Below are 23,232 nucleotides of genomic sequence, written 5' to 3'. Positions count from 1 at the left end.
TGTTTATTTATGAGCGAGTCACTTAATCATCCACTAAGCCAATTTATCAAATGATTTTTTGGTGTTTTTGGTATTAAATATGACTCTTAAAAAACAAAAAAGGAGAAACTACTGAAAGATTTGTTCATTAAAAAAAAAACACTGCTACAAGCTTAATCGTAACTGCTTGATAATAACCAAAAATAAGAACAATAAGTGACCTACTGACACTGGTACACATTTCTGAGCTGAAGTAAAGGGTTTGGTATGATTTTCGTGTCACTGTGCAGGAAGCACATTGATTTTCTTTCAGATGTCAAATAACCTTGGATCCTTATTGATAGATGGGCACAGTGAGGCCTTACCTGTCCAGAGAGGTGGACACCAGTGTCAGGACATCGCAGCTCTTCATTTAAGTTGTCGTGGACACAGGGGAGGGACAGACGCCCTGTGAAGTCACATGACAAGAAAGGAGGCAAACAAAAAGATTTGTGGATAAAATTTGCAAGACGATACAAATAAACACCAATTGCAACTTGGAAAATGCTTATCAAACTGGGTGCAACTCTTCTATTCAACCGTCCAGCCAAAAGAAACAATCCATCACTGCACATCAATACAGTACAAGCTATATTTTTAAAACCTTTATCAAACGCCGGCAGAAAAAAAAGACAAACAACACCACTGTGGCATAAATTCCTCAAATTTATGGCCGACTTGTGTTTAGATGCTATGATAGTATGGTGGGGATGAGCGCAATCTTTGCCTCCCATCCCAGAGGGCTCAGTCCCCAATTGGTGGGGTCTCTGAGGGCCTATAAATCTGGGGCATTTTGTAATACGCATCGAGTCTAAGACATTAGGCCTGTGAGCGGCATGTCCTGAATATATACTGGTCTTTGTGCATCAGTGCTACTGCTTCATTCAAGAGTCACTTACTACTGAAGTGAGTAGTCAGATAAGAATGGTGTTCCTCACAATGAACAATCATTGACTTCCATTTACGTAAGTGGAGAAGACTCAACTCGCTTTGTCATATTTCCACTTTACAGTCCAAAAATTAATAGATCTCTTTGTATGTGCAAACTTACAATTGTGCCACTGCGTGATGGAGAAAAAACGCATTGACAGGAAGATTGGAAAGAAGTTCTGAAAGAGCAAGTCACAGAGAAAACATCAAATAGATTATAACAGGTTATAATAGATTATACTAAATGGACTGCTAAATGGAACAATCAAACTAGTCAAACGAACCAGGCTTTGGGGGTCAAACGTGCTCCGGCACGGTTAAGAGTGCCAAGTGTGAGCACACCCTGATTATTCTCCTGCGTCCCGCACACACTAGTCTCTTCCCGCACATCAAATGTTGTCCCGTGCATGGCCGTATAAAGACAGTCAAAAGGCGTACACCTCAAAAGCGACAGACAGTCAAAAGGCGTACACCTCAAAAGCGTCTAAACATCTAGCGTCCTTGTCTTTCTTTAACTTTCTTTTTGCAAAACCACTCGATTGACGTTTGTCCATTTTGATTCAAATTCTGTAGCCGTTAAAAAAATGACACATTTGCGCGTGGACCAACTCAACTCTGACAGATTGGGGACGGAAGGGGGGGACATGAGTGCAGTGCTCATGTTTACTCAATAAAGACACAAAGCCTTTTGGAAAATATATTTGTGGCCCGCCACAAATAAATCAATGTGTGGGAAACCCTGTTGCAATAAAAAGCACATTATTTGTTGAAAATGTTTGCAAACCAAGATTACGCTATTGTTCATACAGCAGTAGGCCAACTTTTAAATGAAAAAGTGCACAATACAATACTTCTGAATGCATTATTCGTTTTGTGCATAACAATGCTATTAATCACAGACAATAATGCGATTAATCACAATTAAAATTCATTATTATAAGTATGTTCCCAATATTATAAGTATGTTCCCAATATTATAAGTATGTTCCCAAAGGGAGGTTTGATCAGACTTAGCTTCAGTAAATAAACTCAATTCTGTCTCCAAATAATAGCCTCTTCAACACACACGGCTGTCACGGTCGGCGAGCGTCCTGCGACAGGATTAATCTTCTGCAAAAGAGGCTGGGCCGGGACAGCCAGAACTCATTTGGTCTGTTGCTATGAAATGGCTGCCCATCAGAAATATCTTCATCTATCTCGGTCTCATCTACATGGGTGGAAATGGAGGGATGAAGGGTTGAAAGGAGAGAGGGGGGGTGAAAGGGGCGTCCGGAGGAGAGAGGTCAGCGTATTCAAGGAGTCCATCAATCTGATGTGTCAAAACGTCTATTAACTGAGTTTGTGGAAGTGTCAGTGTGCGTTCAGCAACACAAGCTTCAGCTTCTCCAGGCTGTTCTGAGATATCAAGTATCTCTATGAAGAGACAATCCGATGGGAGAAAATAAAACCTTCATTAAGCTCCAAAAAGCAAAAAAAAACTTGAGACAACGTAGGCTGTAAAAAAATTAATCTTGCGACAGTGACGAACGCAACAGAAGAAATTGTGATTGTTTCCAAACAGGTTTCTAAAATGCTCCCTCACTTGCCATTGCTCTGTTACTTTCTCTACACATGGTTTATTGTCTGACATCAGCGCTTAAGAAAATTCAAGGTTTCAACACTGGCCCGGATCTCAAAGTATTCTTGACAAAACAGTACCAGCTGAGGTAAACAGCTAAAGGTAAACAGAGTGTAAAACCCAGAGGCGGATTTAGTTCTGGACCATCTGTTCAATTCCTTGTGATCAGGCAGGCATACTGGCAGATATCTGAAGACTGCAGAAACTGAGAAATACCTGCGTGAGCTCAACCGATAATAAAAACTCAGTTTTGCGTGGTTTCTTATCTGCTATTATTGTTATAGTGTGGTCTTCTGTGAGATCACATTGTGGCTCTGGCGGCAATGATTTTAAGGTTTTACTACTGGATGATTGAGAAGTAGAATTCTTTTTGTGACCAAAATGTTATGAACAGATCTTGGATACTGATTAGATAAAGTATTCCAAGCCCAAATTATACTTGGATTTTTACCTGTAAAAATATATATATAAGAAATATGCACAACTCTAGAGTGCAAAGACATTTTCATAGCTCATAACTGGACAGAAATGATGGAAGCAGTTTCCGCCACAGAACAAAAATAAAGTAAAACGTAATTGTGGCCCATCTCAAAATTCCAACATTTTGTCAGAATTGTGAAACATAAATTCAGAATTGCGAGAACTCTCAATTCTGGGAGAAAAAGTCTTGTGCAACAAACTCACAACTGCAAAAAAATAAAATAAAATTCGCAAGTACTTTGTTTTTATTAAGTGGTGAAAAAATAGAAATGCAAGATATTAACTCGGAATTGTGTGAAACAGTCAGAAGTGTGGGATATATAAACTCAACATTGTGAGGAATAATTCAGAAATGTCAGAGAAAATGCATGCTATCAAATGTATTAGACCAAGGATACTTTCGCCATCTGTTGCACTTAAGAAACTATAGTAACAGCTATAGTGTGAAACATCAACAAATAATATACACAACACCTCATAAAAATGTAAGTACATATGTTAAAAGTTAACTACATATCTGTCCTGTGAAGTCTCATAGTACAAGGGACTATTGGGAAATATGTAATCGAAGAAAAAAAAAAGTTTCCTAAAATGTCCTTTTCCTCAAGATGATTTTAGATTCTACATCTGCAAACGTCAATATATATATAGCTCATAAATGAGCTGACATGAGGTATTCAATAATTTCAGAAGACCTGGTAAACCTTCAGAGCTGTCAGGAAGTTTTTACTTTCTTGAAAAAAAAAAGAAGTCTTAGCCTGCTCTCTCTTTCTCCAAATTTGAGAGAAGCCAGGCACTGCAGGATAATCGCAGTTTAATAGGAGCAAATATTGAAAGCAGGAGCTGACCAACCAGATCCCCTTTCCTGGCTCTCTCTCCCAGTGCGCCGGAGAAAAACACTAGCACATGGGTGCGTAAGAAATCGATCATTCCATGATATATCAATTAACATGAAGAGTGGAGGAAACCATCGTATTGACGTTTGTCCATTGTTTGCATTGGAATCGTCCAGTCGAATGGCGTTAGAAACACAGCTCTGTCGAAATTCTGACAACCTTGTTTAAGCGAAACAATTCACGTGTACCAATCCAGAGTTTCAGCTTGAAAAAAACGAACAGGAGACGATAAACCATCCAAGAAGTCTTCCAGATAAATACATTCATGTTGCGTACATGCTTGGATTTTTTTTGGTACTTGTTCTCAAGATGAACTTGCGAGATGCGTGTTCCCTCTCAGGCATCCTATTTGCCATGCAGAGCCGTTGCATGCTGGGAGAGGGACTTGTCCACAGACTGGGGCCTCTTTCTAATGATTTCCCACACCTGCACATCTGCTGCCGTTTTAATTAATACTCTAAGGAGGTTTGTCATGAGTAATCAAAAACAGTGTCACTTATGGAATCCTTCATTATAGAGAACAAAAATCAATAGTTTGCATGAGCAGAATGAGGGCACTTAGTAGCCCACATCGTAGAAAGTAGCCCACATCGCAATAAACAATCTAATCAAGTAAAGGTGCAGAATACTTTATTCCATGCAGTCCAGGGTTTTTTTTAGTAGCAACACGTGGTGAAGGGCTGGGCATCATTTTTATGCAGGCCTTGGTTCCGTGGCTTAATACGGGTGGAAGTTGGGGGGGGGGGGTACGGTGAAGGCAATAGTCGCATCAGCTTTCTTCGACTCTGCAGCATCACCGCAACCTCTCTCCTCGCTGATTTATAGCCCGCCGCTGACCTCTGAGGTCGTAACATGGTGATGGGTGACTGGCTCTCAACGGTAAGCTACTGGCACTTGACAAAGTGCCGAGAGCAGAATGAATTTACTCCTCTTTTCCTCAATCATCAACAGGCGCACGCCGGCTTGCTGCCCTGACCCCCTCTCATCCTGACTGCTATAACAAGATCTCCCATCTCATGGAAGAGCGAGGGAGAGGGAGGCTGAAAAATTTACTGTCATTTCTACTTTCCAATGAGCTCCGGTGAGCACTTCTTTCACCTTCAGGTTGCTTGGCGTGCCTGGGATAAGGAGGGCTGGTTGGGACGCGGGCGAGGGCACTTCGATGCACCTGTCTAACTTTGGGTCGTTCGCCAGAGGTACTTCAATCTGCTATTGCTTCCATCAACTTGATAACGGCATCTGAAAGCAAGTTCGATTTAATAAGCATATAAATCTCCATAAAGGTGGACGGTTCACGTAGCTCATTCGTCAATATGTGGATGTGCCAGTTAGCCGCAAACAAATACTTACCAGCGCAATCATTAACGACAACGCAAAAATCCATTCGGTTACTTTGCCTTTTATTGTCGCTGGGTGGGGGATAGTAAATGTAGGCGATATAAAATGCATAATTTCCTAAAGTAGGGTCTTAAATTATCCGGCAGTGCAAATGTTGGCCCATTGTGGCAGACGAGACACTGTAGGTTATAATTGAAAATAAAAAAGCCATTTAAAAGACATTCAATAAGCCACTGGGAAATTGATCAGGCTATAAAATCTGGCGCAGGAGGCTGGTGCTCGGCTTCGGTCCTGATACAGCACTATCCCTGCATGCCTTCACAGTCTACATGATGGCATACAAACAAGGGATTCCGCGGAAGTACACTTCCCAACGCTTTCCTTGTGTCCTCGGGCATGCATTTAAATTGCGCAAGACACATAATGTTATAGTACGCAGTGGACTTGCACTAGAAAAACTGGGAAAAATGATTTCCCTCAGTGGTAGGGAGTGGTAAAAAAAAGATGATAGAAGATTGCAAGAGCGGGCCCACATTCCACTCCTGCTTCTTTAACTTTCAATTCTCCCAAGCATCTCTGCTTCACAGCCCCTGGCTATTGCCTTTCTCAATCTGTCCCTGGGGAGGCAGGAGTTATGGGCCCTGTCGATTGAGGAGAAAGGGATGTTATTCCCCTGTCACCCTCACCCGGTCCGCCAGCAGTGCTGCCCTGATCTATGGCCACCGTGGCGGGGTAGAAGTGTCTTGATGCACCATTGGTTTCCAGCGCTGTCACCCCCACCCTGACGCTCAAACTCATACTACCTTTACAACCCCCTCACCAACCCTTTAAAACACCCCCCTCCGTGATTCTTGTTGGGGAGCTCTCTTAGGGACAGGGGTGTGACACAATGGCCTCGAGGAGGTCACCCCTAAAGGGACAAGGTCCGGTCGGCATCATAAGCGGGATTAAGTGACACCTGGCGGGTGTTTACCTGAGTTGGCAGATTGCACAATGGTGTGGACAATTGATTGAGTATTGAGAGATTGTGACATTGGAGTGAAACTTAATTGAATACTAATTAAACATAAGCTCTGTTAGCTCCGTACCAAAAGCTAGTGAGCTCATTTCTAAGCATGATAGAAACTCATAATAGAAGCAAACTGTTTCAAAACTAATTTTGAGGGTGACATTTACATTTGTGTAAAACTCAAAAAAAGTGTTCAGCACCGAGTAACAATCACAGTTTAAAAAAGAACATGATGTTAGCATGCTGTTAAACCAATGACTATATACTGTATATTAATACTGTAGCTACACTAAAAAGTACTAATAATAGCATAAATTATTGGGTCAATTATAATTTATTATTAAATTGGTGTATTTTAAATTGTAAATAATTTTTATAATAAAATATTAATTATATAAAACTGTAGTTATCACTGTTTTATAAACACATCACTGTTTTATAACCACAACAATTACTATTTGTATAAAATAAATTTTCACAAAAATTGCATGCAATACAAATGATTTTGCCTCATTTGTATTCATACAAAATCAACGTTATATTTAAAAATATACAATTTACTTCTCATTTGGCACATGAAATATGGACTTGGCCTTTAGATTCCTAAAACATAACTTTTTTGAACAACATTATGTCACCAGTGACGGGAAGCTTACTTTGGAAATGTAACTGGTTACAGATTACAAGTTACCCTATTTAAAATGTAATTAGTAGTGTAACATTTCATTTACTTTATTAAAGTAATGTAACTGATTACATTTGGGCATTTTGATTAATTTTCCAAATTTCTAATGCTTTCAACTGTTAATCATTTTCAAACAAATCTTTGCAATATTAAAAAATAAAATACTATGCATAAACCCAAATAAGAAATAAAACAGTTCATCGTTAACATTTTCATGAGTAACTGTTATTTAAGGACACATTTCTTGTGTAATTTAATTATGTACAGGGTGTCCAAGGGATCTTAAAAAGTATTACATGTTGATAAATGAATTTAGAGGAAATTAAGGCCCTTAAAAGTCTTAAATGCCATTTTTCAAGGTATTATACTTTTTGCATCATCTTTTCATTATGTATATTTTTCCGAACAGTGGGGTTATGTCTGGTTTATTTATGGAATCCCTCAAGATTGACGTCCTCTGTTACTGCGCTCACCATCCGCTCCCGTAATTTTTGTGTCCGCTTCCGAGAAACACTCTAATAATTGTATATAATATTAGTACATCAGGGTGCCGCTATCATTATGTTGGGTATTTAAATCCCTTGTGTTTAGCTGTGAGGGGTTACTGTTTGAATGCGCACTCGCAGTCGCAGATCACTTTCACGATTACGTGCTCGCTCCCGCCAAGGGTGCACATCTTACGAACAAAGAAATTCTGTCAATGAGCACGGGATCTGTTGATGAGTAAATCCTCCAACATCTTGTCAGTCATCTCTCCTTACTTTTGACCCGGGATCAGTCAAATCTGACTTCTGCAGCTCGTGTTGGGGTTGTTGTTGTAAGTCCACGAAATTAGTCTGCTTTTAAACTGTTGCCATGGGTTGACTTTCCCCAGTGGGTTAAAGGTTTGAGATATTGAATAAATTACATTTGGTTGAAATGCTTGAACTGAAACATTTTGCATTCTACCTGTAATAAAACTGTGCTAAATGTTTTGGGCCACACTAAGAGGAAGCATTTGAGTTCTGTTTATGATATATGTGCATAACAGGGACTGTAGAATATGTATTACATTTTTATATTTGGGACATGATAATTGCGCAACTTTGGGCGTTTTATTTTTTATTTTTATTTTTTACTGGCATTGGCTTGAGATGCACAATTAAAATGATGATATAGTTGTGATCATTATTTTACCTTCCATGGTCATTCAGACACGATCAGGTGCAGTGCTACTGACACTTTCTTGGGTGTATTGGTTAGTCACTCAATTGATTATCTTGTGCTTCATTCCCACCCTTCTGAATTATGTTGTATTTATAAGGAGTTATCACAAAAGTTAAGTCTGTTTAATTGTGCTGTCTTACAATCAATATGTAGCCTAGTAAATATAAGTTAAAGTGTCACCGATGTAACCAGTTCAAACTTGGAATGGCGACGAGGTCTTAAAAGATATGGAACGAGTCTTAAAAAGGTCTTAAAAGGTATTAAATTGAACTCCATGATTCCTGTATATACCCTGATGTAACTAGTTACTACCCAACACAGATTGTGCCTAGCTGGATTCTGTAACAGAGATTTAGCCTACAAAGGAGAAAAGTTATTCAATTGGAGCAACTGGGAATGGGACATAGAATAAATCTGTATTTAAAATCATAAATGAATAGACAGACACACGTCTCCTTATAAGTCCAGGAGCATTTGGCTAGCGATATAAATATGGGGCAATTGATGTCAGAACTCCATACACATGAAAAGGCCTACAGGGCATGCGTCCATCTGACATGTGTCGAGAATTAAGAAAAGGGTGGAGAGATGGAGGAAGGCCTTGGCCCACAAGAGCTCCAAGATGAGTCGGACAACTTACCCTTCATTAACCTGCGGGCAGAAGGGTGACATTCGGCTGACCGACATGCACATAAGTGACTTTGGATATGAACTATAAAAGAAAGGATGAAAAAAGCGGAAAAAAACTGATGCTGGTGGTTGTGTGACAGTGACCCCGCTGGGGATGATCTGACTGAATAAAGAGACAGATTAATAAATAAATATCTCCTAAAAAATGGGAGACCGAAGAGGGCTGCCATCCATCAAAGATCCTATTACCACGAAACCTGGAGCCATATGTATAAGGCAGCAGATACAAATTCAACTTTTCCTTACAATTTGTTATCGCTGATATCCATCACCCAACACACACACAGATACACAAAGACCCTCACACACCGGGTTGAATTATGAACAGATTTAAAGCAGATTTAAAGTAAATCATTATTATCAATCACGCACAATCATAAGTAGCTTTATCGGTGGAGTTAAAGAGTTAAAAATGAGGGAAATGAGAAGAGGCTTTTTTATTTCCTCAGAGAAAGGAATGTAAACAGCTATCTAACTACTACCATATTTTTTTGTAATCTGTTTATTTAGGTATTTATACGAACAATATGTAGTTGTGTATTCAGCTTGTTCAATCAAATGACATGGTCTTCATTTGGGACAACAAACAACATCTTATATAAAATGTGAAACTACTCAGTTTTCAAGGTCAGGTGTTGTCAATCTTTTTGAGAGTTTGTCAGTGAGGGAGGTGGGGATGACAACAGATGGATTCAACTTTGCTAAAGATCCACTTGTAACACTGGACGAATTAAACGCTGCTGCGTAACGTTGCATGTTGGTATGCAATAACAAATGATTGCGTTTCCATAGAGGTTGATATGCAATCATTTGTTGTGACATCCAACATAAACGAATCGTTACAATTAGTAGTGACACCAACTTACATCTCCAATGCTGAAAATGTAGAAATGCAACAACAAATTACTGACACAACCATATGCTGACTAATCACTTTAGTCATCTAAAAGTTTCATTTGAAGCAATATCACATGTCATATGTCATTTGGTCTGAAAAAAAGAATTGGTCAAATTGATTGCAATGGTTTGCGCACTCTAAAACACGAAGTGAATATTCTCTTCACGTTATTGCTCTAGATTACTCGCAGGGTCTTTTTCGTATCACTCACGCATAAAATAAAATCACTGCGCAATGCTCTCTTCCATTTTCTGATAAAACTGGACATGTCAAACTAGACATCTTCGGTGATTGGGTAATAACGTGTCATACAAATTTTTCAACTTGCACAGAAAACGCAATTGAGGCATACATTGTGTGTCCGTTGCAAATGCATTACCCAATTTGTCACCCGAATTTGTGTCTACGTATGTTTTTGTATTCATTTTGTATGTACTCTACTCGCACAAATAATTAGATTTGCTTTTGGTGCACACAAACCATAAGAATAGTTAAAAATTATATTTTGTCCCTTAAATTGTCATTTATATATTATTCACATCTATAGATAGATAGATAGATAGATAGATAGATAGATGTGCATGTATTGATTTCTGCCATACATTGTAATAACACAAAGCTTTAATGAGAAAAGTAAATTTAATATATATATATATATATATATATATATATAAAATTAAATTAAATTAAAATTAATTTATTAATTACATTTATTTATTTTAATTTATATATATATATATATATATATATATATATATATATATATATGTATATATACATACCAAAAAATATTTAGATTTCTCCAAAACGCTGTTATAACAGCAAGCCTTTATTATGTTTTATTTTATTAAATGTTTTATGTAATTTTATCTATTTTAGTTTTTTTTTTCTATTTTCATTTACACATATTATTATCAGTGCGGTCAAAATCAGAGCGGTAATGCAGGCGATACATTTTTTCAGTTTAACGTGTTAAAAATATTAACGCAGGGGAGGAGCTAGGGTTGGCCACCCCACTCACAACTGCTGTTTCGGTCTTATTTTTTTTGACAAGAACCGTTATTTTATTTAAACGCAGAATGTCTTTATGACCACAACTAACCTGAGACATTTCAGACGCACGCTCCAACTTCGCCTCAGCGCCAGGCATGAGACAAACGAGCGTGGAAATGCTCCAGTGTGCGCTGTAGCCTGTGATATTGGCCTTCAGTATAATAAATGGTGCCATTACACAAATATTCAAAATAAACTGTCTTTATGTTGTTTGTACAAGAATTTGAAGATTGAATGTGAAATTATTGCAATGTAAAAGTATTTTTTATAAACTACATTATTACGTGGGATTATTTGTGATTATTTTCAGAAACAATTCGATATTTATACAATTCGAAATTCGATATTTTTTAATCTATTGAGGGCACTAATTATTATATATTAATGTAATAACAGTAAAATCAAATTGATGAGCATTTTGAATTCTGCAAAACATGCATATCAATGAACATTTATAAGAACAGCACATTTTAATTAGAAATAATGCTTCATTTCAGGAATAAAGTCATCTAAATATGGTAACATTACCTTTTTAATCGATTCATCTGATTCATTCAAAAGTGACAATGAATCACCCAACACTTATCCTAGTTGTCTACTACCTGACCTCAAGTTTTGTCACTTTATGCCTCGCAACTTCCTTCAGTATGTCTTATAGTATGTTTTAGAAGTAGACAAGAGTGTGGAAATGAACTTTCTGCTTTCATCAACCTTTTCAAGTTGACCTTTGAGAATTGCAGCCATTTGATTGACTTGTAACTCCTTTGAGGTCACCTATTCACGGACGGACGAGAAGAGGAAAAAATAGGAAATAAAGCATACAAAATAGTCCTATTCCCCTTGACCTTCAGCTTTATGGGTGAATGTATTAACGATACACCGTAACAGAATGAAAGAGATGAAGTAGTGAAAGAGGAAAACGACAAAACTAAGCACTTGTCCTTTCCTGCTTTCCTTTTTGCTTATAGCATGTTCTTGTTTTCGTAATTGGCGGATTGAAACCATTGCCTCAAAGGATGAGAAGACATGAATTGATCAAAAGTGAACGTAAACGCTTTTTCTCACACTTGAGAATTACTTGACCTTGGGTTGAAGAGACACAACAATCAGTTATATACAATCAAGACATACAGCAGCATTTGTTGTGGGCTCAGCCCTATTTGTTACAACACAAGGCCTTTCACAGTTGGGCTCATATGCATATGAGAGGCTCTCTTGCTTTTGGTTACATTATACATAATGTTTCCTCTTAGCACTTAGTCGTGTGGCTGGCTGACTGGTTTAAAAAATTGCTCGGCATTAAAAACAAATATTCAATCATCGCAACCGATTACGGCGAGACTCCTGGCGAGACTCGTCAAGATGATTAGTTGCATCGCTCATATGCACGGGACAGCCCCTTCTTCATATGCATATGGTCTGTGCGTGCGACGCCTGCTATAACTGCCATTTCATTCCTCTCAGAGCAAATTCACCTTGAGTAACGGGCTGGATAATACCAGCTGCCAATCAAAATGAATTAGTGCACGTGTCTGATTTTGCTCTTTGATTGGCCATGTCATGTTTTTTATTTTTCACAAAATAACTTCCTTCATCCCCTCCCTTCTCTCTTTGCGAAATCTCTCACTTGCATGAACTCCCTTTGAGATTACTTACGATTCAGTCTTGAAATGCTGGGGTCAGAGAAGGCGATCGGATCCTGTCATTTTTCGGTGTCTGGAGAACGTTACAACCCCAGAACAGGCCTGTCATCTTAAGAGTTCACCATCTTTGCCAATCACTACTTTTGCTCTCGGCATAATTTAGCACAGATTTTTAAAGCTCTGCTTTATATAAACACATTGGCATTTGAAAATACACACACGTATATGCACACACCCAAATATACAAGTACATCACCTAAGCTGGCCAATCGACCTTTACAAAGATGCTTCGGTTTTTTGGGGTTGATTGATAAATAAACCAACGACTCACTTGTTTTGTCGTAACTCTGGGTGATGTTGTTGCTGTGGGTCAATGTGCTGCTGGAGTAGGTGACTGTTTGCCTGTTCAAAACACCTGGTACTGGAGAGCTGGCCGGCCGAGAACTGCCCACTGAACTGGAGGGCCTGGAACTGGCACAGTTCTGTCAAAAAAAGGAAAATGCATATTTATGTGCATTAGATTTGGTAGGGATACGAAAAAAAAAAAAAAACTAATGTTAAATGTCAAAAACATCAAGTTTGAGATCCAAGTAGATATGCATTACATGATACATGAACAAAAAGTACACAGACATGTATGGAGGTACCGCAAAATAAATATCCACAGAAGTCTCACAGGAATGTAAAATAGTTCGGACGTGAAAACCCACAACCTTACCCCTCATAGAATGACATATAAAGGGCTTTGACATGCAGCGCTGGTTAAGATTGTGTCTGAAGACGTTTATTTCTTCTCAGAAAGAAGTAAATGCATAACCTAGCACTATATCAACATATCATAAAAGTGCACATTTTACAACAGGAAATGTACATTATATGTTTTATACATCTCTCTCTTTTCAGTCTTATATCTTGTCAAAACTTGAATTAGGATCAAAAAACTAATCTGCTTCCAATTTATATCTATATTTCAGGGCTGTCAGTGATCTAGACCCTGCTAGAATAGCAGCACGTTCGTTTTTCATTTGGCCGGTGCAACTGACAGCTTTATTTTTCTCAAGCAATCTGCCACAGTATGTACAAGTGTGAGGTCACACGGGTCAGGCGACAGTTGGTATGAAGCGCCCTGGGAGCACTGGTCTAGCTCATGAATAAGCAAGAATGGCAAGAACAAAAACTATAGAGACAAGGAGAGAGATGTTTAATAAGGCTTAAATTTGTTCAGCAAATTGGACTTTAATATCACGCTGTATATTAATTATCTCCCATTTACAGTAACTACATTCATGAAGACTGCAGTAGTAAAAATCCTTGAGAAATCATCAGTATAATTACTAGACTCAATGCATCATCATTTAAATTCACTGAATAACAGAGAAAGTAGATGCCTGATTTAAAACTAAAGTGTAATATCCTTACCACTAATTCAGAGAGAAACAAGACAGAAAAGACAGACGAGACAGAAAAACTGATTAATTGAGATAGGCAGACAGACGAACCGAACAATAGACAGATTACATGAGATAGATTAATTGAGATAGGCAGACAGAATGGCAGACAAGCAGACACAGACAGAACAACAGACAAGCAGACAGACAGACAGACAGACAAAACAACAGACAAGCAGGCAGAATGGTAAACAGACTCAACAGCCAAGCATATAGGACAGAAAAAACAACAGACAAGCAGACATAGACAGAACAACAGTCAAGCAGACAGACAGAACGGCAAACAGACAGAACAACAGACAAGCAGATAGAATGGTAAAAGACAGAACAACAGACAAGCATATAGGACAGACAAACAACAGACAAGCAGACATAGACAGAACAACAGACAAGCATATAGGACAGACAGAACAACAGACAAGCAGACAGACAGACAGAACAACAGACAAGCAGGCAGAATGGTAAAAGACAGAACAACAGACAAGCATATAGGACAGACAGAACAACAGACAAGCAGACATAGACAGAACAACAGACAAGCATATAGGACAGACAGAACAACAGACAAGCAGACAGACAGACAGAACAACAGACAAGCAGACAGACAGAATGGCAAAGACAGAACAACAGACAAGCAGATAGAATGGTAAACAGACAGAACAACAGACAAGCAGACAGACAGAGAGAACAACAGACAAGCATATAGGACAGACAGAACAATAGACAAGCAGACATAGACAGAACAACAGACAAGCATATAGGACAGACAGAACAACAGACAAGCAGACAGACAGACAGAACAACAGACAAGCAGACAGACAGAATGGCAAAGACAGAACAACAGACAAGCAGATAGAATGGTAAACAGACAGAACAACAGACAAGCAGACAGACAGACAGAACAACAGACAAGCAGGCAGAATGGTAAAAGACAGAACAACAGACAAGCATATAGGGCAGACAGGACAAAAGACAAGCATACAGACAGACAGAACAACAGACAAACAGACAGACAGAATGGCAAAGACAGAACAACAGACAAGTAGACAGAACGGCAAACAGACAGAACAACAGACAAGCAGATAGAATGGTAAACAGACAGGACAAAAGACAAGCATACAGACAGACAGAACAACAGACAAGCAGACAGACAGAACGGCAAACAGACAGGACAAAAGACAAGCATACAGACAGACAGAACAACAGACAAGCAGACAGAATGGTAAACAGACAGAACGGCAAACAGACAAGCAGACAGAACGGCAAACAGACAGAACAACAGACAATCAGATAGACAGACAAATCAACAGAGAAGCAGACAGACAGACAAAAAACAGACAGACCAAAAGACAAGCAAAATGACAAACAGAATGACAAATTGACAGAACAAGACAGGCATGCAGACAGACAGAATGGGAAATAGACAGGACAACTGACAAGCAAACAGTCAGAACAACTCAGTAGGTCGTTGCCTGTTCACAGTGTTGCTAGAGTGTTCAGAGTAGTCACTAGGCTGTTACTAGGTTGTTGCTAGGCCAGTGATAATAAGCTCTGGGCGGCTGCTAGAGCATTCTAAGTGGTTGCTATGGAAGTCTCTGAGATGTAGACAGCTACAAAAATAAACATCAGTTTACACTACGATGAGTTAGAAAATCGTTAGGGTTCCCTCAGGCAAAAAACCCATCCATCTAAAGCATGTGCTGTACATTATCAACCCTATATTGGAAGTCAGTACATTCCCTGACCACTGCTCTCATCCAATAAAGAAGAGTACATTTTCCTATCCCATTCTGGACCCCGTCCAGCACTGAAGCTATTCGACAAAATACAGTATATCACCTCTAGATTTATGGCGCAAAATGGCATTAGCTAAAAAACCATCCGCCACACGCGGCCAGCGAATCTCATCGTGTGGACTTCGAAAATTGGAAAATTGCCCAGAGAGCACTAAAGGGTCCCACTGCTAATACGACCCGCCACAATTTATCAGCTGCTACCTGGCACTCGCGTTTGGGGCCGCAGACGTTTTTTACAAGTCCTAGTCTTAACGGTGTCGGGCCTGTCAGGGGGGTCAAAGGGAAGAGGGAGGGGGCCATATTCTAAAATCAATCCGCCTTTAGAAATTGTCTCATTCCGTTCTCAATGACCTGGTCGCGCGGCAAGGGCCGAGCGGGACAAACTGCCGTAGGCCATAAACCGTGACAAGCCCGGAGGAGAGTTAATGTGGCCATTCATAGAGGAACCGCTGGAGGTGAGGTGCTTTGCTGAAGGGGGGTGGGGTGTCTATTAACTACTTTTAAACCGCTTTGGTGAAGCTAAGTGATCTCCGTCAACAGAGGCCTCACGTATAAATACTGGCCTGACAGTTTAATGTGAAGGGACGAGCTTCCACAGGATTAGAAACATGTAACCCAGGGCTGCTGCTTGACATTGGCTGGATTGAGGTGGCCTGAGTGGGTGTGTGAAATAGGACCAGGGGCAAAACATGCACTGCGCTATGAAATTTGCACTATATAAAGAGTATAGGCCTCCAGTAGTCGAGAAAACATGCAAACATGCAAGAACTTACGGAGAAATTTAAGGCTTTTCTTCTTTCTTTGATTCTGTTGACTGTGTTTCGAACCTGTGGATAACAAGGAGGGGGTGGATGGTTAAAATGTCATGACTCAGTACTAAATACTTTATACCAAACACTTTGCGCTCGCATGAGTATTGGCCCCAGGAAGGTGAAATTCAATCCGGACTGGGAACAGAGAAAGCAAACAGCCGGCATTGCATAAAAGTCAATGAGTGCCGGCAAGCAAAATGTTCCAGTTTGTCACACGTAATGGGTCCTGAAAGTGACACGTAGAGTCGGCAAAGTAAGGAGAGCGTCTTAACCTCTCATCTGTCACACCGTACAGGGGGCCACGGGAATAAAGCGATAAAGGAAACGACCACCCTTGCAGAACAAATTACATTTAGACTGTGTGAGAAAAACGGGGTGTTAGGTGATGCATGCTGAATGACATACACAGTACTATAAACTCATGCTGCTTTATTTTAGTGGCGTGAGCCAATAACTCGTAAATATGCATCAAATTTAAAGCCTTTTTTTCTAGCAGTATGTTTTTTATGTCACAGAAATGCCAATTTGCTATGCCTGAAATGTATTTTTTTATGACAAAAAAATATATATATATATGAAAGAAAAATTCATTAAAACTTATATTAATTTACAAATAAATAAAATGCTATATATATATATATATATATATATATATATATATATATATATATATATATATATATATATATAAACATTATTCATACACTTTGCATTTTTTACATTAATAAAAATATACCAAAACTTTCTACATTATACATTTCTACATTAAGAACTATTACATTTTTCAAATATTATATATTCAAATTGACATTTATTTTAACAAAAATGTTACATGTAAAACCTTAAAATATACATTACACTTCATTTTATTTTTTTGCAACTATGAATAATATATGTGTGTGTGTGTGTGTTTATATCTTTATTTTCTGTATGCCAGTATTTCCCACATCATACAATCCAATCCAGCTGTTTCCTGGACTGCTAGATATTATTTTCCAGCCTGGCTGTGAGCGACCACAAAAAAAACTGCCTGCATTTCCCAGCCCGAGCGCGGCACAAGCTCCAGCCCTTCACTGGTGAATATGCATTAGCTCTTATGACTTCATTAGGCTCTGCTGTTGTCATAAATTATTGCTGCCATGCAGATACACACACACCAACATGTCCTGAACAAACCCCATCAGCATGACGACAGAGTTAATGAAGAGAACAGAAGAGCTCTGACAGCTCGGAGTCAACGGTAATATGTCAGATTTGCAAACAGACACAGTTTTCTCCCTCTCCCACACTTTGAGTGCGCTGTACCTTTAATGAATGGAAACGGAAAATCAAATCAATTTATTCCAGGTATAAAATCACAGAAAGCTACTCGAAAAAACAGCATTTCCAGCATCGAAAGGAACTGGTTTGAAGTCGCTGCTCTTAAAAGCAGTTTAACGGTTTTCCTCTCAAGGTTTTAAAGTGATGTAGCCTTAAATGTTCAATATAAAAACACATTAGATATTACTTTCATATGAAAGCAATGCAAATGGACACTTTTGCCAAAGGAAAAAAAATAGTCATAAAAACAGGGATGACCATTAATAACTAAAAACAGACTAAATTATATATAAAAACAAATTTTAATGATCAGTTTTAATATGTTCTTGGTGTGAAATGATCTACTTTATATGAAAAGAAAAATATAAAAAGGGAAATCATCATTAAGTGAATTGCAATTATCTGTTACTCTAAGCAGGAGATTGCAATATAGGCATTATTCATATTTCAATATTAAAAGCATTTTCATGTTCAATAAATAACTATACCATAATTTTGCATCAGATAAAGCTAACAAACAGATTTACATGGTATCTAAAGTATTTGACTGCAAAATGTACCAATGGCTGGTGCACATTGGGAATAAATGGCATGTTATATGAATCTGATATCTCTCTCTCTCTCTCTCTCTCTCTCTCTCTCTCAATCAAATGGTTGGTTTTATATATTCTCACTTGCATGTTTCCTTTGAGATAATCAACTGTACAGATGAGCGAAACTGATTTTATAGTCCCGGTAGAATTTAAATATTCTGTGACTTGTTTTGTCTTTGTATGCTAACACTTTGATCATTCTCCTCAATTATTCTATTAAACGAGAATTTGTGGTGTCAGACGGTGAAATCTGAAGACACAAAAAGAACAAATTAGATTCACAAAACACACACACACACACACACACACACACAAAACGATGATTACATACGATATTTAACAAAACCCCTTTTGAAAAAAAAAAGTGTCAAGCAGACATGAGCTTCTCACAAATTGTGAAGACCTCTAGGTCAAGGAGAGCCGGGGGTTGGAAAATAGATTCCAGCGTACTAAAAAAGCCTGTTAAACAAGAATGCGGCGATGATTTATTTTACAATGCGGAGAGGGTCACCGGCGAGTCTCTGCTGTGTCAATACAGGGCTCGGTCTCAGGGCCATCTCCTTACACCTCTTTTGTAGACACTAAAGAGGTAGAAAAAAGGTAGAGGAGCTCCGTCTGTACTCAGGGGTGGAGATGAAGAAGCGGAGGTCTACTCTGACATTTAAAATGATCATTCTTAAGATCATGTTAATTCATTAAATGAATATTATTGTCTATTTAATATTTAATAAATTAATTTGTTAAGTAATAAATAAATTATTAATCATTCTTAAAGGAACTGTTCTACAATCAGAACAATTCAAGCTTGATGTACCACCTGTATGTCCACAATCAGTGCAGCCCACCTGCTACAACAGACAACAGCAGAGCTGAGAGCACAAAACAAGTTGAATAGAACACATTATGGCATTCAGAAAATTGTGAACTGCTATATGTTTTATTATTATTATTATTAAAAATAATATTTATAATACATATTTATTTAAACAAATATTATTTGTTTATTTTAACATGCAGTATTGTTGTTATTGCTAATCATATTATTATTATTATTATTATTATTATAGAAATAATTTGTACAAATATGTATCTAAATTATATATTTATGTAAACCATTATTATTATTAGTTGTTGTTGTTGTTTTTATTACTTTTATTATTATTATTGAAATAATTAGTACAATAAATATTAATCTAAATGAATATTTATATAGTTATTTAAACTATTAATACTATTACTGCTGAAAACAATATTTAAATTAACATGTATTTATTTCATTTAAATGTTATTGCTATTAACATTTGTTATTGTTATTGTAATTATAGTATTATTATTAAAGACAGTAAATGTATTATTATTGTTATTATTATAACAATAAATACTTATCTATTTACCTATATGCAAATATTTATCTATATACAAATTCGTATCTTTAAACAGATTTTTAGAAGTTAATATAATAATGAATAACAGTATAATTTTATATAATGCAATATATTATAACTTATCTATTTATTCATTTTAAACATACTTATTAACTTACATATTTATAAATGCATTAATATGAATAATAATACGATAGATAGATAGATAGATAGATAGATAGATAGATAGACAGACAGACAGACAGACAGATAGATAGATAGATATGTTTTGTTATTATTGATCAATTATTAATGTACTTATTTATGGAGAAAGAAAATCAACGTAAACATAAGTGCAGACAAAGAAGAAACAAGCTTAAACACTGATCTTAGGTTGGATGACTATATGTGGACTTGTTCACATTTGGATTTGAATTTCAAGGCGGCATTATGGTACCCAATCACCTCTTTCCCAATTCATCCCCATAGTTTCTCTCTCTTTGGAAGAGCATCTAAATGTTAATAGGCGTAGTGCAGGTACATTTCCACGGCGGCGTCCCGCATACATATCCGTTTCTCTGAGCTGCAGCTGAGCTCTAATGTCAGAATGTTAAATGGAAGACCATGAGTTTAAAAACTTAAAGAGGCAGTGAAATATTGGCCAATGTGCTTGAGGGATGACTGGCTCTTTACTCCGGGTGTCAGTGTTTAATGGTGGGCCTGGATGCATATAAGTTAGCCCAAGCATGAAGGGCAGTGGGACGCTCATGTGGAGGAAAAAAAGGCTCGCTTTCAATCCGCCCTCCTTTGGCGGGGCGGGGGTCCCATCAGAAACATCATGTCATTTCTCTCACTCAGTCAGCCTTGAGATGCACTGCACTGCGGACTTACCTCAGTGTTGTACACTCCATATATCAGGAAGATGAAGAGGCCCTGCGAAAGAAAGAAAGAAAGAAAGAAAGTTGTTAGGAATCTTTCTGAGATTCTGAAATGAATAAGAACTGTATGAAAAGCATTTCTGAAGCTGATATGTGTAACACTATACGCTGAACTTTGGCCCAAGGTTTCTGAAGTATATTCCTCCCTCGAAAGTAAGCAAGAAAGAGGCTAACGGAGAACAATCAGTGGCATAGATAGACTTAAAGCACAATAAATAAAGGGAGAGAAAAACCAAAGGGAGCTTGAATGGGCTGCCCTTGGATGTACAGAATGAGAGCACATGTGGTGATCAAAAAAAATGGCAGTTTTTCATTATTTCCACAGTTGTGGCTATTCAGGAGAAGAGGTGTATATCTGCAGGTCTGGAGAGCCAAAGAAAAGACGACGAGTTGAGGAAAAAATGGTGAGGGTCAAATTAAAGTTTGTCCAACATTTAAAGAATTCTCAAAAAATGTGAAACGATGGTTGGGTTTTGCGATACAGAAGTGCAAAATGGTAAGGAATTAGTTAAAAAGATCGTCATTTACTCTTCCTTGAGATTTAAATCCCTTCAAAGGAACACAAAAAGTTTTGGAATGAAATGAAGGTGAGTAAATGAAGGCGTTTTTGTCGAATTATTCAATTAGAGTTAGTCTTATTAGCAAAGACATGTTAAATCAACAAAGCGAGCCAGATGTTCCACATATCTGTATGTATTTCTATACACATTTTGCTCTTTGCACTTAATATCTTTCTTCAAAGGAGGATGAAAGAAAAAGCATTTCAACTCTAGAGCCAGGTCTGAAAGTGTGTGAATGAACTGCCCTTGAGTGAAGAAAGAGGACACATATGGTTGGAAAATAAAAGGTGCCATTTTTTTCCTTTATTTCCATTGAATAGAAAGTTGCACATCTTTAGGGCTTTTCAAGGAAATTAAAAGTTGTACTAACTTAAGGTCAACACTTTTCAGCTTCTTTAATTTTAGAATTCTGAAATGTTCTCGACTGTACACACAGAAAGTCGATACTTTTTAGCACTGGTGGAGTTTAATGAGTTTACGAATGCAAGGTCTACATTCCTTCTGTTGGAATTTCTACGTCAAAATCTTGGGATTGCATCTTTTTTTTATTGGCTTATTTTACTCAATGCTGTCTGACAGCTGTGATAGAGTAACATCAATCAGGCGGGAGTTTGGAGCGTCCAATTTGCCACAGCTGGATCACAATGCATCATCATTGACAGCGTGATTTGGAGGTGTGCTCCAGATGTCCACTGTGTTGCCTGTGATGCCAGCCCTCTTCATTTCATCAGCGCTGGGGAGCCGCAGATCTCCCATGAGGCCATGCTACGCTATCAGCTACTGTCAAAGTAGCAGTGACATCTATCATGAAATTAGAGAAAATAAAGAGGAATTCTTTTTTGTATACTAGTCTATGAAAACCACAATGGTAAATATCTAGAGCCAACACTGGCATATTAAAAATCTGATTTATTGTTTTGAAAACTGTGATCTTCAGACAGTATGATCTTGAACATACATATTTAATTGCCTCACAGGTTATTTTTATTTTTTTCAAATGTACAGATAATCAGATAATCACAAAGAAATATTTGTTTAAATAAATATTGAAATAAATTAATACTCTTTCTAATAATTCTGAATTGTTATGTAATATTAAAAATTAATATTATTATTATGAATAAGTATAAAATGGCATTATTATTATTATTATTATTATTATTATTATTGTTATTATTATTATTATTATTATTATATCTGCATGTTTAAATAGAGTGATAAGTATTTGTTTAAATTATCATGTATTATTATTATTGTTGTTGTTGTTAAAATATATATTTGTATGCTTAGACAAATATTTGTCTAAATGAAAATATTAATACATAATAATATATTCATAACAGTAACACCAACAAATGTTAAAATTAATAAATTAACATTGATTTACATAAATATTTAAGTAATAAAACCAATAATAATAAAATGTTTCAATAATCAAATTAATAAAACAATGTTCATGATACAAATATTTGTTTAAATAATTCATAATTGTTATATAAAATTGTATTATAAAAGTACATTATAATTATTTAAATAAATATTCGTGTTTACATAAGTAATTAAATATTTATTTTATTATTGTTAAATATCTGTAATATTGTTTAAATAGAAACACAAATATTCTTGAAATGAATATGTATTATTATTATTATTTAAATTTATATTTGTATGTTTGAATAAACAGACAAATATTTTTTAAATAAAAATATGAATACATAATAATATAATAACAATAATCATCATCAGCATTACCAATGAATATATAAAATGTTAAAATGAATAAATGAACAGTGATTTACATAAATATTTGAATAATAATAAGTTAAAAATAAATAATTAAATATTCACCTTTAAATTAATATTTATTTAAATAATTAATAATGCTATTTAATATTGTATTATAACCATATTATTATTATTAATATTAGGTAAATGAA

At 36.9% G+C, this 23,232-nt stretch overlaps 1 pseudogene; it reads right to left on the bottom strand.

Moving 5' to 3' along the window:
- Window positions 1-200: 200 nt before the first annotated feature.
- LOC127988317 (adhesion G protein-coupled receptor L3-like) overlaps window positions 201-23,232 on the bottom strand; it is a 53,398-nt pseudogene continuing 30,366 nt past the window's right edge.

The sequence above is a fragment of the Carassius gibelio genome, chromosome B22 (genome assembly GCF_023724105.1).
Source record: "Carassius gibelio isolate Cgi1373 ecotype wild population from Czech Republic chromosome B22, carGib1.2-hapl.c, whole genome shotgun sequence".
NCBI lineage: Eukaryota > Metazoa > Chordata > Actinopteri > Cypriniformes > Cyprinidae > Carassius > Carassius gibelio.
The sequence above is the reverse complement of the archived record's forward strand: the minus strand, read 5'-3'. Positions and strand labels throughout refer to the sequence as shown.